The sequence below is a fragment of the Ursus arctos genome, unplaced genomic scaffold (assembly GCF_023065955.2).
Source record: "Ursus arctos isolate Adak ecotype North America unplaced genomic scaffold, UrsArc2.0 scaffold_17, whole genome shotgun sequence".
NCBI classification, from domain to species: Eukaryota; Metazoa; Chordata; class Mammalia; order Carnivora; family Ursidae; genus Ursus; species Ursus arctos.
In genome coordinates, this window is record NW_026622841.1 from 29,574,902 (window position 1) to 29,588,907 (window position 14,006).

Consider the following 14,006-nt stretch of genomic DNA (forward strand, 5'->3'; position numbering starts at 1 on the left):
CTTTATTAGGAATAAATGCCAAAATTTCTTTTTAAGTTATAAAAGGCACAAATTAGAATCTGGATCATGTAAAGGTCATATGAAGAAGGTTTGGGAGTTTCAAGCACAAGGAACTTCATAAAGTTTAGTGGCTTTTAGAAAAGGTAAAGTTGGTAGAAGCAGTTTGCTAAAATCATAACACCCAGGAGGGCACTCCCAGAAATAGTCTACAGTGTTGTCATTCAGTCCCCAACCAAGATGCCATGTTCGGTTCTAGCTGCTGTGTTAAAGGGAATTCTTACACTCCACCCAGAAATAAGGGTAGTAAAGAATATTTATACTAAATAGAAAACTCAATTAGACTGTGGTATTGTCGACAAATTATAGTACAAATAGCCAACATTTACTGAATGCTAACCTGTGCCAGACACGTATTAGACACTTTGTAGGACTCATATCATTGAGCAATAGCTTTAACCACCTACTATTATTATAAATAGTGGCAGTTACCACTCTAGAACCTGATACTAGTATTAATCCACATTTTCCTGAAGAGAAAACCGAAGGAGAGATAAAGTAACTCCTGTAGTGTGCAAAAGACCACCATGAGGAAGACGGATTCAAGTGGTTCCACTAGGCTAAAACGAATACGGCACAGACTAAGAGTAAGAGCTGCAGGGAGGCAGTACATAGCTATGGTAAAGGAAAAAGCTTTAGGAGCTAGATCTCTAAAGACTCATCTGCTGTCTCTGGGGGGCTGTTCAAGAGCAGCTGAATAGCCCCTGAACAGGGATGCAATGAAGAAACCATCTGCTACCGACACACCACCTCTCTAATCCTAGCCCACACCCTAGTTTTTTGAGTCTAAGAAAATCATCAGCATTTTGATGTCAAATGAATCAATCTATTGAACAAAATGTGATTTCTGACCTCAGTACAGTAGATTTCCTGACACCCCTTTCTAAATTTGATGGAGAGAGAGAGAGAAGGAGATAGGAGTTTCATACATGCTGGGTTATGTTGCAAGAATGTGAAGAGCCATGGCATGCAATGGCAAAATAGAGATCCAACCCGACCTCTTTCTGTCTTTATTCCTAGTCTACTACAAGAATACAATCCTTCCTGAAGAGCATTTTGCACCCATAATTCCTAACGTTATGTAGTTCCTTGCCTGAACGAAAAAGAATGATAAATTTCTAGCACGGTGTCAGTTTGAAAAGATAGTTAGCAGGCTCTGGGCTTGGAGCCAGTTTGTTTCCAGAGAACAATAAAACCTTTTGAGAGGAGAACAAAAAAAGTCCACAAATTCTCTACATTTAAACAGTTGGCATTTCTCTCAATATTTTAACTGCCCCAGTCCTGTTATGGAATGTGATTCATTTTATTAATAATATTTTTAGCACTCCAGCCTCTAGCTACCAAAGGTCAATGTATTTTAATAAGATGTTTCAATTTTATCTAACATAAATGGTTCCAGAAAAAACTAAATTCTTCCTTGCTGGTCAATTACCTATAAGAAGTTAAATACAAGACCCTTTGTTTCCTGGTAGGCAGTAAAGGGAGGATACAATTTTCAGGAAGCCCATCAAACTCTCAGTTTCAACTAAAGAAACTTTCTCAAGGTCCAACAGGTCATCTTCTGAAAGGCAAGTTGCATTGTTCTTCCTGGCTACAAGGGGCAGAGCTAAGACCAATGTGTAGAAGTCTCAGGCAAGGGAACAAGTGAAGCAGCTGACGGGGAGGTGAGTGAATTGGTCCTTCTCTAGCTTTTCTTCCAAATCTCCCGTGGTCTCCTAGTGCCCGGGAGAGCAGAGTGGATGGGCTCCCCCACCACCTCACTCCTTTTATAGGAAGTAAGTTCAATAATGTGACAACACAGTGGTGTGACTTGACTACAGTTCAAGTACGATGATGAGAAAATGAAATCCCCTCCTATTTGCATCCCTCGTTTTTCCTTCTCTTCTGATTTATCTTTTCCTTTCATTTTTAAAATTCTGCCTTCTTTCTCCTTTAGTTCCACAGCATAGAATATCAGAGTTAAGGTTAGCAGTGATGAAAAGAATTTTTTTTTTTTTTGCTAAGAAATTATTTCTCATTAAGAATTAAATTACATATTGTGTTGGGTGCCTGGATGGCTCAGTTGGTTAAGCAACTGCTTTCGGCTCAGGTCATAATTCTGGAGTCCCAGGATCAAGTGCCATATCAGGTTCCCTGCTCAGCAGGGAGTCTGCTTCTCCCTCTGACCCTCCCCCCCTCATACTCTCTCTCTCTCAAATAAATAAAATATTTTTTAAAAATACATTTCGAAATTACCAAGCAAAAACACCAAGATTTCCTATTTACTTACAATCTTCCATGTCTTATCAAACTCTTTATTTTTGCCCTTCAGAAAAGTGAAAAAATGGTGCCACAGTGTATTTTAAGTGCGTTTCTCTTATTATGAATGAAGGCAAGTATCTTTACTTAAAAATTATTAGTATTTCGTTTTCTATGAACTATCTGTTCATCATTCTGTCAAGTTAATTCGCAGAACTCAGAATATTTTGAAAAAATACCCACTGATATGTCTTGTGAATTGCAAATACTTTGATGTTTGTATTTTGTCTTTGTTTTGGAACATATGGAGGGGGTGTGCATGTTTCTGTATGTGTTGCCATACAGGTATTATTCTCTTAATGTCATCAGATATGTCAAGGTTTTGCTTATTGGTTGGTTTTGTTTCTTTATGAAAGATTGCTGGTTGGATATTATGCTGGGAAAAGCTTCCTTAAATCTTAATATTACTATACTTTTCGCCACCATTTTTACTTTTATTATTTTTATACTTCTTACTTTTATTATTTTTATAATGCCGTTGCTTTGGTAATTAAATAATTAATCCACCAAGATTTCATTTTGGTATAAGACATAGGAGACCATTTTATTTTAATGGCAACTATTCTGTCTCAATACCATTTATTACATAATCCATTTTTTATATATGGATTTCATTTGTAACCTTGATTATATACTAAACTCCTGTAAGTAACAAGGCCTTCCAATGGAATGGTCTATTTATACACCTGGCGTTAAGTCTTTTTTTTTTTTTTTTTTAAAGATTTTTATTTATTTATTTGACAGAGACAGAGACAGCCAGCGAGAGAGGGAACACAAGCAGGGGGAGTGGGAGAGGAAGAAGCAGGCTCATAGCAGAGGAGCCCGATGTGGGGCTCGATCCCAGAACGCCGGGATCACGCCCTGAGCCGAAGGCAGACGCTTAACCGCTGTGCCACCCAGGCGCCCCCCTGGCGTTAAGTCTTAAAGAATGAGCGTGCTCAGTTGGCAAAGGGAGGTAAAGATGTTACTTACAACAGAGCAGAAATACAGGCAAAGGCACAGAGTAAAGGTAACTAACTAAGCAGAGCACTACAATAAGTTCTATATTGCTAAGATTAAAGTTCGGGACAAGAATTAGAGAAAAACAAGTCTACAGAAATGGGCTGGCAGCAGACCATGAGCAGCATTACATGCTGCATTAAGTAAACTATACTCTATTATGGAAGAGATCAACTGAATGATTTTCAGCAGAACAATATGGTTGAATTTATGCTTTAGAAAGATTGTTTTAGTGACAGAGTGGAGATTGGGTTTGAGGAACCAGCCCTATAGATCAGTAGCCAATTTGAAAGCTGCTACAATAGTCCACATGAGAGATGGAATTATTTAACAGATGAACTATGTAACAGGGATGGAAAAGTTAGGGTGGGCTGCAGAAAGATTTGGGAGGAAAACTCTGTGGCCCGTGGTGATTGATAAAAAGGAAAATTAGTTAAAGAACCAAATAGCAAGTATATTTTGGACTTGGGTTTGAGATACCTGCTGAATATATCTAGCATGCAATCAAATATGTGAAAATGAAGCTTAAAGTAGAGCTCGGTAGTAGAGATATTGATTGGGATACAGCATATAAATATTAATTGATACAATACAGAGATAGGAGATCAAGCAAGGAGGGAGTACATGAGGAGAAGAGGGGGCCCAACACTGAAGAACAAAGGATCATCACAGAGAAAGAAGATACAACAACTATACAATAGTGGTATGAAATAAAAGAAAAAACTGAAGTAGACAAGGAAAAGTAATACAGAGAGAGATCCAGTAATGTAAGACTGTAAAATGTCTCCTGTGTGTGACAACTAGTGTCCTTGAAGAGAACCCCTTAGAATATGTCCAGAAGTGGGATTAACAATGGATCCCAGTCATGTGAGGACAGGATGGGAGGCAGGAAATGAATGTAGTGGGAATGGAATGAGAGATTAGAGGATGTGCGAGGATTGAGCAGGAAATCAATACAGACAGAGAGGCTGAAGAAATAGGAGAATCAATCAGGACACAAAAGGCACAGAGAGAAAGGTCACCCTTGAGCAGGAAAAGGAGCACATCATCCTCTAAAACCACAGAGGAAGATGCGCACTTACAAGGTTTGTGGAGATTGAAAATATTTTGAAACAACTGTTGAGGAGAATGTTCAAAAAAAGGGAAAAACAGGGGCGCCTGAGTGGCTGAGTTGTTAAGCGTTTGCCTTTGGCTCAGGGCATGATCCCAGAGTCCTGGGATTAAGCCCCGCATCGGGCTCCCTGCTCCGCTGGGAGTCTGCTTCTTCCTCTCCCACTCCTCCTGCTTGTGTTCCCTCTCTCACTGGCTGTCTCTCTCTCTGTCAAATAAATAAATAAATAAAATCTTTAAAAAAAATAAAAAGGGGGAAAAACAAGGGTGAGTGATACCAAGGGTCCAGCTAATGATTTAATATAGCGGATCCTACATTTGTTTGAATAAAATGTTGAGAAACTAAGTACCCAGGAAATGTCAGCTATCAGGAGAATAAAAATAAGTAAAACTCTCATGTTGTTTACAGTCAACTTGGAAAGGACTTGACAGTACCCATGAACAACTAATTTCTCCGTAAGAACTACCATGGAGTGGTTTTGACATTCAATATAGAGGAAGAACTTGGAAGTAACAGAGGAAGTTTTTGTTGGGTTGAGAAATCTGATATCATCTGACCTCAGGCATTGCAGGGCAGGTAATTTTCAACAGATTGAAAAGGAGAGCGTGGGGAAAGAAGGCACATCAGGAACAAAGCTGCAGAGGTTGAAGTGGTTTACGTGTTAACAAAGGAGTGGTAGGTAGAGAAGTGTTCATTTGGGGACTGAGAATTAGGAGAGAAGGTTGGGGAAGAGAGTAGCAGACCTCAGGAAGGCTCATGGGAGTATGAGTGGGGTTTTACACATGTATATACATGTATGTGTGTGCCGCCCAACGTCATATATAAAATATATGACACAAATATATCAATAAAAATGTATGTATAGTTATTACATATATAATAGACATACAAATAATAATTACATATAATATATACAGGATATCATACCTAAAATCACTGGACCCCAAAATATAAGATGTAACAAACTCTGAGATTTATATCTTGTGTAACACGTAATATGTTAACTTCACATTCTTAGTGAATGTGCACAGTATTCAATACTCTAATTATACACCAGCAAGTGGTAAACCGAGCTCTGAGATATATGGCATCTGTATTTATATGTAGATCTAGATCTGAGAGAATATCAGCTTCAGGGTACTCACATCTCTTTATTTCACTGAGCCAGTGCCTCATATCCCAACTCCAATTTCAGGGACCAACTTTTTGCAGCTATTCCTGAGCAACTATGTGCCTGGATCAGCCCTGAAATGGAAATGAAGGCAATTTAGAGGATTAGAAGTGATTTGGGTTTTAAACATCTTACTTAGGTTTGCAGTTTTGTTTCAGCGATGTTATGCCCACACTATCAGCGCTTCATTTTACTCCTTTCTCCTTAGTATCCCAAGGATAAATGTAAAAACTGAAATTCTCCCTGGACTCTGAAGGTGAGTGCTTCTTTCCAAGTCAGAGTGAAGACTTTAGCAGTCCAGAGAATAAGAGGCTGTATATTTCAAGGAGGATACAGGTTGAGCTTGTTTGTCAGACCCTCTTCATGAGAACGCTTATGCCTGTTTCTCAAGAGAGACCTAAAAAAAAAAATATTAAGACTTCTTCGTGAACTCTGTATTTGTCAAGGAGGAATTTCTGTTGACATAAGTAATAAATGTGTCCTAATTTGAATTTCCCCAAAGTAGACATAGATTCAAAAAATCAAATATAAGTATCTTACTTGGACAATGAAGGAAATGCTGGTATGGGAGCAGGGAATTGAAATAAGAAAGGGAAGCACGCTAAAGGGAAGGGAAGGAGTGAACGGTAAATTTTCAAGCCAACTACCACCACAGGAGGCTGGAGATTCAGCCAACAGGGTAACTCTAGGAGTTAGCCGAGCACCCACACCTCAGAATTATTCCACCAAAAGGATGCAAAGCTGGGGTTTCCCATGGCAAGGAAAAGTGTTCAAGTAAAGAAACCCCGCCGCTGGCAGCTGGCAGCTGACCAGCATGCACTGAGGAGAGAGATACAGTTAAGTGGGGGAAATGGCAGCATCTGCCTTCCAAAGACAAAATGCTTTTGCAAGATAATGCGTACCATAAACTATCAGAAATAGAATTACTGGAATTTCTTTTTCAAGTCTTCCTACAATTCAAATGAGTTTAGTTATTATTTTTTTGCAACACTCTTTTCCTTTTTATAAGCTGAGCACATGCAGTCAATTTAGATGCTAACCTGGTTTTACAACAGCACAAGGAATCTCATGATACAAATTATATATTGTATTGTAGTCAGTGAAGATCTGTTTAATTTTCCAGAAAGAATTTACTTCAACAATTCCTTATCATGGTGGAACTTCCCCTCTTTCTTTCTGCTGTACAGCATCATTTATTAACACCTACTGTACAGAGAACAATCTGGCTGTCAGCATAGATACAAAAGAACCCGAAAACATAATTGCTGGCTTGTGGAATTTCCATCAAAGAAGAAATTTCTTGACAAGTACACCAAAAAAAAGATACAAAACATACAAAAGATAAAACATAAATAGATGTAAACAAATCAATTAATCAGGACATAAATATATTTAGTGCCCTTCCTCTACTAAATCACATATTAAATGCTATGGGACTAAGCCAAAGCCTTATATTCTCAAAATTTACAATATGTGTACTTGGAGGAAATCCTAACAATGAAATGATAAGAGAATCTGACAAGAGAACACAAACTGAATTCATATGCTGGGTAGTATATAGTCAAGTGATTTCAGAAGAGGGAGCCATGAAAATGGGCTATCTAGAAAAGGCTTCCTGTAGTAAAACAGAGAAGACATCCAGATTAGTGTTACCAAAAGAAGAGAGGAACACATGGTGGAAAAGTAATGGTGTGGATCTGTTTGTTTTCCTTGAATTTGCTGGTGTTTTTCTGAGTTAATCAAGCCAATGTTCTTTTGGTGACAAAGGCATATGTTCGGGCATTAGTTCCAATTTCTCATCATTATCAACAAAACACAGTTTTGCGCAAACACCAACCCTAAAGTTCTCATGTCTAAACGGGGTAATCTGACCTGAGAGTGCATTTTGCAAACGTGATGCCAATATGCCTCCTGAGAACCAGCACTAATATTTCTCTCAATGGAACGTAAGGATTATCTTTTGTTCCCATGACAAAAGAGCCAGAGCTACAAACACGAACAAACAAAATCCAAGAAAGTCTCTGCTACAGATCTGAATGTTTAGTGCGTACTAACTCATAATTATCGAACATCTGCTCTGAAAGGGGAACTGTTGTAACATCCTCTTTGTCCAGGGAGTAGTCTAAGAAAGTAAAATGTAGAGAAACAGGCAAGAATAAAATCTAGCCAGTGACCAAATAAAACCTTTCAGCCATGGGGAAGCTACTGGAATTATTAATAAGGAGAAAAGCTTAGGAACATTTAGAAATGCATTATTTATTAAGAAACTGTCAGTGGGACTCATAAAAGGCAGGCTGTGAGTGAAAAATATGCTTGTTTGGGTTGAGTATATTACTGCAGACAGGCTGGAGATAAGCTGGAAACAAAAGCGAACATTAATCTACTCTCAGGAAAGCATTTGTTATGGCAGCAACTATTGCAGTGGTTTTAAGCAAATGAATCACGGTATGTGGTGAAAGCAAGTAGCAGTAATTAAAGAACAAAGGTGGTAAGTTGTCTCAGCGATGGAGGTGAATTTAGTCATCTCATCGTGGGGCCAGTTAGAGCAGAGCCAGCACGCCAGACCTGCCTCATGAGAAATGAGAAAATGGACAAGAGACAACCAAATGAATACATGAGGATTAGGCAAAGAACACTTGGCTGAGCAACTGAATGATGGGGCTTACCCGCTCATAGGAAACGAGCAGTTATCTGTGGAGAGCCCTTCTCCACCCCCATGGATGCCTGGGAACCTGCTGGTCAGGACACATCGCGGCGGGGGCGGGGATGGGGGGACAGATTTTATCTCCTGAGCCCCGAAGTATTTGCCTCTCTCATGCACAATCAGAAGAGTAACGTTAGTGCTGCAGGAAATAATGCAACAAGCTCAGACCGCAGACCAAGCAGATCTGGATTCAAACCTGGGTTTTGCCACTTACTAGCTACAGCATTTGGACTAGTATTCTTGCGGTCTTCTTGTGTACAGTGGGAATAGTAACACCAACCTCACATAGTTACATGAAGGCTACAAATTTAAAAGATTTAATGAACACGAAATGGCCAACAGAGTTGCTGGCACATAGCAGGGGCTTGGTGAATATTAGCGGCTGTCTCTTTTCTGGGCCTACTGTATAACGCCTTCTTGAACACAAGGAGAATAATTTGATAGGGATCTACTTATTACATTTGGAGTACATACCATTGATACACTCCAAAGCTTTTTTATTTCTCCATTTGATTCAGTATACACTGACAGAGGCAGATTAAAATCCCACATAATAATTCTGTGTTGATTTCTGAAATGTTTGTTTTATATGAGTAGCTGTACTCATATTTGATAAATGAAGTGGTTGGTTTTTCTATCTTCATTGTGATTCTACCTTTTATCCTTATAAAATAATCCTCTTTACTTATAATTCTCTTTTACCAATTTTTCTTGAATTCTAGAATATTATTGAAATTAATACTGTCAACATTTTCTTTTTGCTTGAATAGTTCCCATTTCATTTCTATTTCTACCTGCTGAATGTCACTTTATTCTTAATGAATTTTTTATAAGCAGAATAAAGTTAAAAAAAAAAAAACCTCCTGAGTCTTCATATTTTAATCTGCTTCAATTAAGTGGTAACTGATACATTTACATGTTCAATATTAATGTTCATCTTGATTTTTATTTCCTTTTTAAAGTATTTTAATATGTTTTGCTCTTTGCTTCATTTTATTTTTTCACCACCTAAATTATATTTCTTTTGCTTTTCTTCTCTAGAATTTATAACAAAGTAAGTTTTAATTCTTCTAAAATTTACCTCTAGTTTTTTCTGAAATATTCTTGTTCGTATGTTTTTTCTAATTATTAAAAGTGCAAGGTATCTTCAGATACCTTTCCTCCCACCCAGTACGAGTATTTGGGTCTTTTACTACTTTTCTCCAGTTGCTAGTCTCGATCTTTCTTACTCTTCATTCTCTCACATTCTTCCTTTTATATATGATATTTAAAGCCATGGACGTTACGGGGAAGAGACCTCTCCTCAGCTTCAGAGTCATCTATCCAGCTGGCTTCTGAAAACCTCAAAGGGATATCTGTTAAACATCTCAAACTTATTACGCTCAAAATTCATCTTCTGATTTTTTCCTACAAATCTGCTTTAGCCAGAGTCTTCTCTATCTCACTGATGGACATTCTGTCCTTCTTAAAAGCCAGAAACTTTGGGAGTGAATCTTGACTCCTTACCTGATTACTTACCAAATCTTATTGGTTGTCCCTTAAATTTTTCTCTAATATCCTGTCCCTTCTCACCTCCACCTTTGACTCTCAAACCATCACCTCTTACCCACCTGGATTATCGCAACAGTCTCTTACCTAGCTTCCTTCCCTACCTCGCCTCTTATAGCCTACTGTCCATACAGCAGCCAAAAGAAAACTGGTCATAAACTATCTTTTGTGATTTTCCATATCTCAGCTTTCCTCCTCTGCCTGCATGAAGTAATAGAGGCACTGAAGAAAAGAAGCCAAGGTCCTTACAACTTTGCTTAGAAGAGTGTCAGCTAGGAGTTTCTCCTCACCCCCTACATCACACTAAGAAGTGAACTAAAAACATCCTTCCATTGAGTTAAACCACTAGATTTGGTTGGCGGTAATGCTGCAGGATAGCCTCAAGTAATCCAGAAATTATTACCAAAATTGAGATGCCACTGAAAAAAAAAAAATCCTAAACCACAGAGTATCGACTTAGAAGCTACATATCAACTGGTGAAGAGAAATATTATAGGTCAACTGGCCTGTTTTCACGTCGTAGCATTCCCTTACATTTAGGTGTGTCTCAATTTTTATACCCCATCCTACTGATTCAACTTTCTGCAGACTGAATTCTGGACCATGGGTATTTCCAATTATTACCCTTATGGTTTCCAATGGCACAATCGTTCCTTTTCTCAGGCAGTTCTATGTCCATGGATACACCTTTTAGCACCATCTTCCATTTTAGTTTTTTCTTTCCTTGTGAACTTGCTCTCTTTCACAGACATAGACTAGTAAAACTGTGTCCTTTGGAATATAGCAAGTAGTTTTCTCAAGTTTCAGCAGAATATTTCCAGATGTTTTTTCTCACAAATCTTTGTTATGGTCTTTATTTCCTTTCCCATGTCCTATGGTGTACTTGTATGTTTGCATGTCACTCACTCACAAATAAGGCAAATCTACTTAACCCTCAGTACTTGTCAATAGAAAGAGTGTTTATATATAGATATTCCTTGCCTTCCTTCACCATTTACTTGGGCGATGGAGGAACCCACTTCCCTGATGCACAGCCAGAGGATGGCTATATCTGCAAAGCTTCTCCCCAAATCCCATCATCTTGTACCCATTTATCTAGTGAGCTTTACTAGTTTAAGGTAATATTTTTCTCTCGCAACTGCTTATCTGATTCTCTAAATGGTTAAAATACCTTAAAAAGCCATAATTCCAAGCGTAGCATTTTACCAGGGCTCATGTATATTTTGTTCATTTGTTGAGTCATTGATTTGCTTAACAACATGTGAGTGTTACTCTATAAAAATATGTTCTCTAACCTCAAGATGTGAGGTCAGGTAGATGAAGTTAAAATCTAACATCATTCAAAGGAACTAGCTCTAGATGAAAAGCTCTGCCACCTGCCTCAGCCTCCAACCTAGCACTTTCTGCCCTAATGTTATTTGAAAACTAAAGCATCTGAATGAAAGGAAAATTAAAAAGGAATGGGCCAGTATTACTCTAATTTCATTTTTTAAAAAAACCCAGAAAATAGAAAATAGTCCAGTTTTCTTCAGATTATACATCACTGGTCTCTGTGCTATGAGCAGGAAGTCGGAGAGGCCAAAACGTCTTTACATCTTTCAGATGAGCACAGTTATTTAGATTCTTAAGCTAAAATACAATCAGGAAGTCAAATATTTTCCCCCAAAAGCTCAACATGCTTTGTAACCAACAGGTTGCAGGCTGTGAGTTAAATGCTTGGTCTTTGCCTTTTGGGTTGTAAACTTGTTTTCTATTTCTTTGTTTCTATCTTTCTCTATCTTTAATGTGCCCACCATGAATTTTCTGTTTCTATTACTTTCCTTTCATACATGAAGTTCTCATTCTGATATATTTCACTGATCCCACCAGCTTCAACCCAAGGTGCATGCAGAGACCTCACAGATAGAGTTCTTCAGCCCTCACTACTCTATTGATCACCACCGCCACGTACACAACTCCATGTTAGACATCCCATCCTTACATGCTAATAGGCACACAACACAACTCCACATGCCAACAACAAAGCCAATCTTCTTTGCCAAAAAAATTATTCCTCTTACCATTTCCCTTTTATACAATGAGATCCTAATCCTCTCCATCAGCCAGGCTTGAAATCTTAGAAGCACTTTGCTGTTCTCTTCCTGAGTACATTTCCAATAAGGTGTTCCTTTGAAAACACGATATCACTTCCTCCAGAATTTTTCTGAATAGCTTAATATATAGCAATCACAATCTTCATTATATTCATCATTATTGTTTAACATAGACTGAAGCTTCTATATACCAAGAAGCTGAACTAAGAGCTTTATGTTTAATCTTCCTATGTGATGGTTACTATTCATATATCCAATTTATAGATGAGGAAAACTACACCTTAAGTTAAAGTTTCACAATATAACTAGTAAAGTGTTAGGAAATGCTCCTCTTTGGAGGGCAGTAGAATATAGAAAGAAAACAGGCTTTGAGGTTGGATGAATATACCCATACCTTGGTTCTTTTATTTAGTTTCCTTGCAGAGCTATTTAATCTTTCTGGACTTTGGTCTCCACATCTATATAACATAAATAATAACAGAGTTGTAGTGGAAATTAAGCATAAAGTATCTAAAACAATACAAATATGGATGATCCTTGAACAACATGAGGGTTAAGGGCACCGACCCCTTACACAGTCAAAAATCTGTGGACAACTTTTGACTCCCCCAAAATTTAACAACTGCTGACCAGAGGCCTTATAAGTAACATAAACATTCAATTAACACATATTTTGTATATTATATGTATCATCTATTGTATTCTTATATGTATCATCTATTGTATTCTATAGTAAAGTAAGCCAGAAAAAGAAAATGTTAAGAAAAACATAAAATATATTTACAGTACTGTACTACACTTATACTAAAAAATTCCACATATAAGTGGACCCAAGGAGTTCAAACCCATGTCGTTCAAGGGTCACCTATAATTTTAAAATGTAAATTCTCTTTTCTCTAGTAGAAAAACAAAAGGACCCCTTGAGCTTCTTTTGGCAACTAATTTGGAATATGAGAGTTTCTGTGATCTCTAAATCTTATCTAAGAGGCCAATATAAATTAATATAGCATTTGGTCTCTTGTTTTAATGTTTAGCTTTAAATCTTGACATTTAAAAATGTTAAATTAATGGCTGATCAATTCCAAATAAATTACCATCTTTAGAGGTGATGCTAATCAATGGAGGACACGGCAGGATTAGTTTCACAAAGGCTCATTTGACATTGAAGAAGATGTGATAATAATGGCTTGGTATTTGTGATTTTTACTCACTTATCATGTCATTACCACAGCAAACTTAATAGCTCTAATTAAACCCTTTGATGCTATGACTTCTACCAAGATGATGATGGTAATCATGTTATTATATAGATTATGTTAATAATAGGACTGGATTTCTTAGAAATCAAGGAGTGATAACAATAACTTAATTGAGTCCATATTCTCCACGTATCAGCAGAGAAGCACCACATTAGACATGCACTGTGTGAGACGGTAGCCTAGGCACAATGGCTATAGAAGGAGCCTTGAGACATAAGGTAACTGGCCGGGAACAGGGGAGGGAGAAAGAGAAAGAGAGAAAGGGAGAGAGATCACAATGGTACCTCAGGGATATTCAGATAAATTCACCCATACCCAGAAAAAGTATTTGCACAAAAAAATCATGACACCAGGGGCACCTGGATTGCTCAGTCAGTTAAGTGTCTGCCTTCAGCTCAGGTCATGATCTCAGGGCCCTAGGATCGAGCCCCATGTCAGGCTCTCTGCTCAGTGGGGAGCCGGCTTCTCCCTCTCCCTGCTGCTACCCCTGCTTGTACGTACTCTCTGTCAAATGAATAAATAAAATCATAAAAAAAAAAAAAATCATGACACCAGAAAAAGTAGTGTAGAAGCAAGAACCCTATGCTCTAAGACCCAGAAATAGTACTGTGGGTATAGCAAAGATTCTAAGAAACAAAGGACAGAGTCCAGCCAAAAAATTTGAGAGGTTAATGGACAGGAGAGGGGGGAGGGGTGAGAAAGACAGAAAGATAGAATATAAATTTAACAATGAGATGCTACTCTCTGTGAGTCAAGGAAACAATGA

General features: G+C 37.9%; 1 long non-coding RNA gene across 3 annotated transcripts in view; it reads right to left on the reverse strand.

The window, feature by feature from the left end:
- LOC123000873 (uncharacterized) overlaps window positions 1–14,006 on the reverse strand; it is a 356,107-nt gene that overhangs the window by 193,364 nt on the left and 148,737 nt on the right. For all 3 annotated transcript variants that reach the window (XR_008959701.1, XR_006409219.3, XR_006409218.2), the window contains exon 2: window positions 5,611–5,710. This is a non-coding gene — a long non-coding RNA (uncharacterized LOC123000873). The remainder of the gene's footprint in view (window positions 1–5,610; window positions 5,711–14,006) is intronic.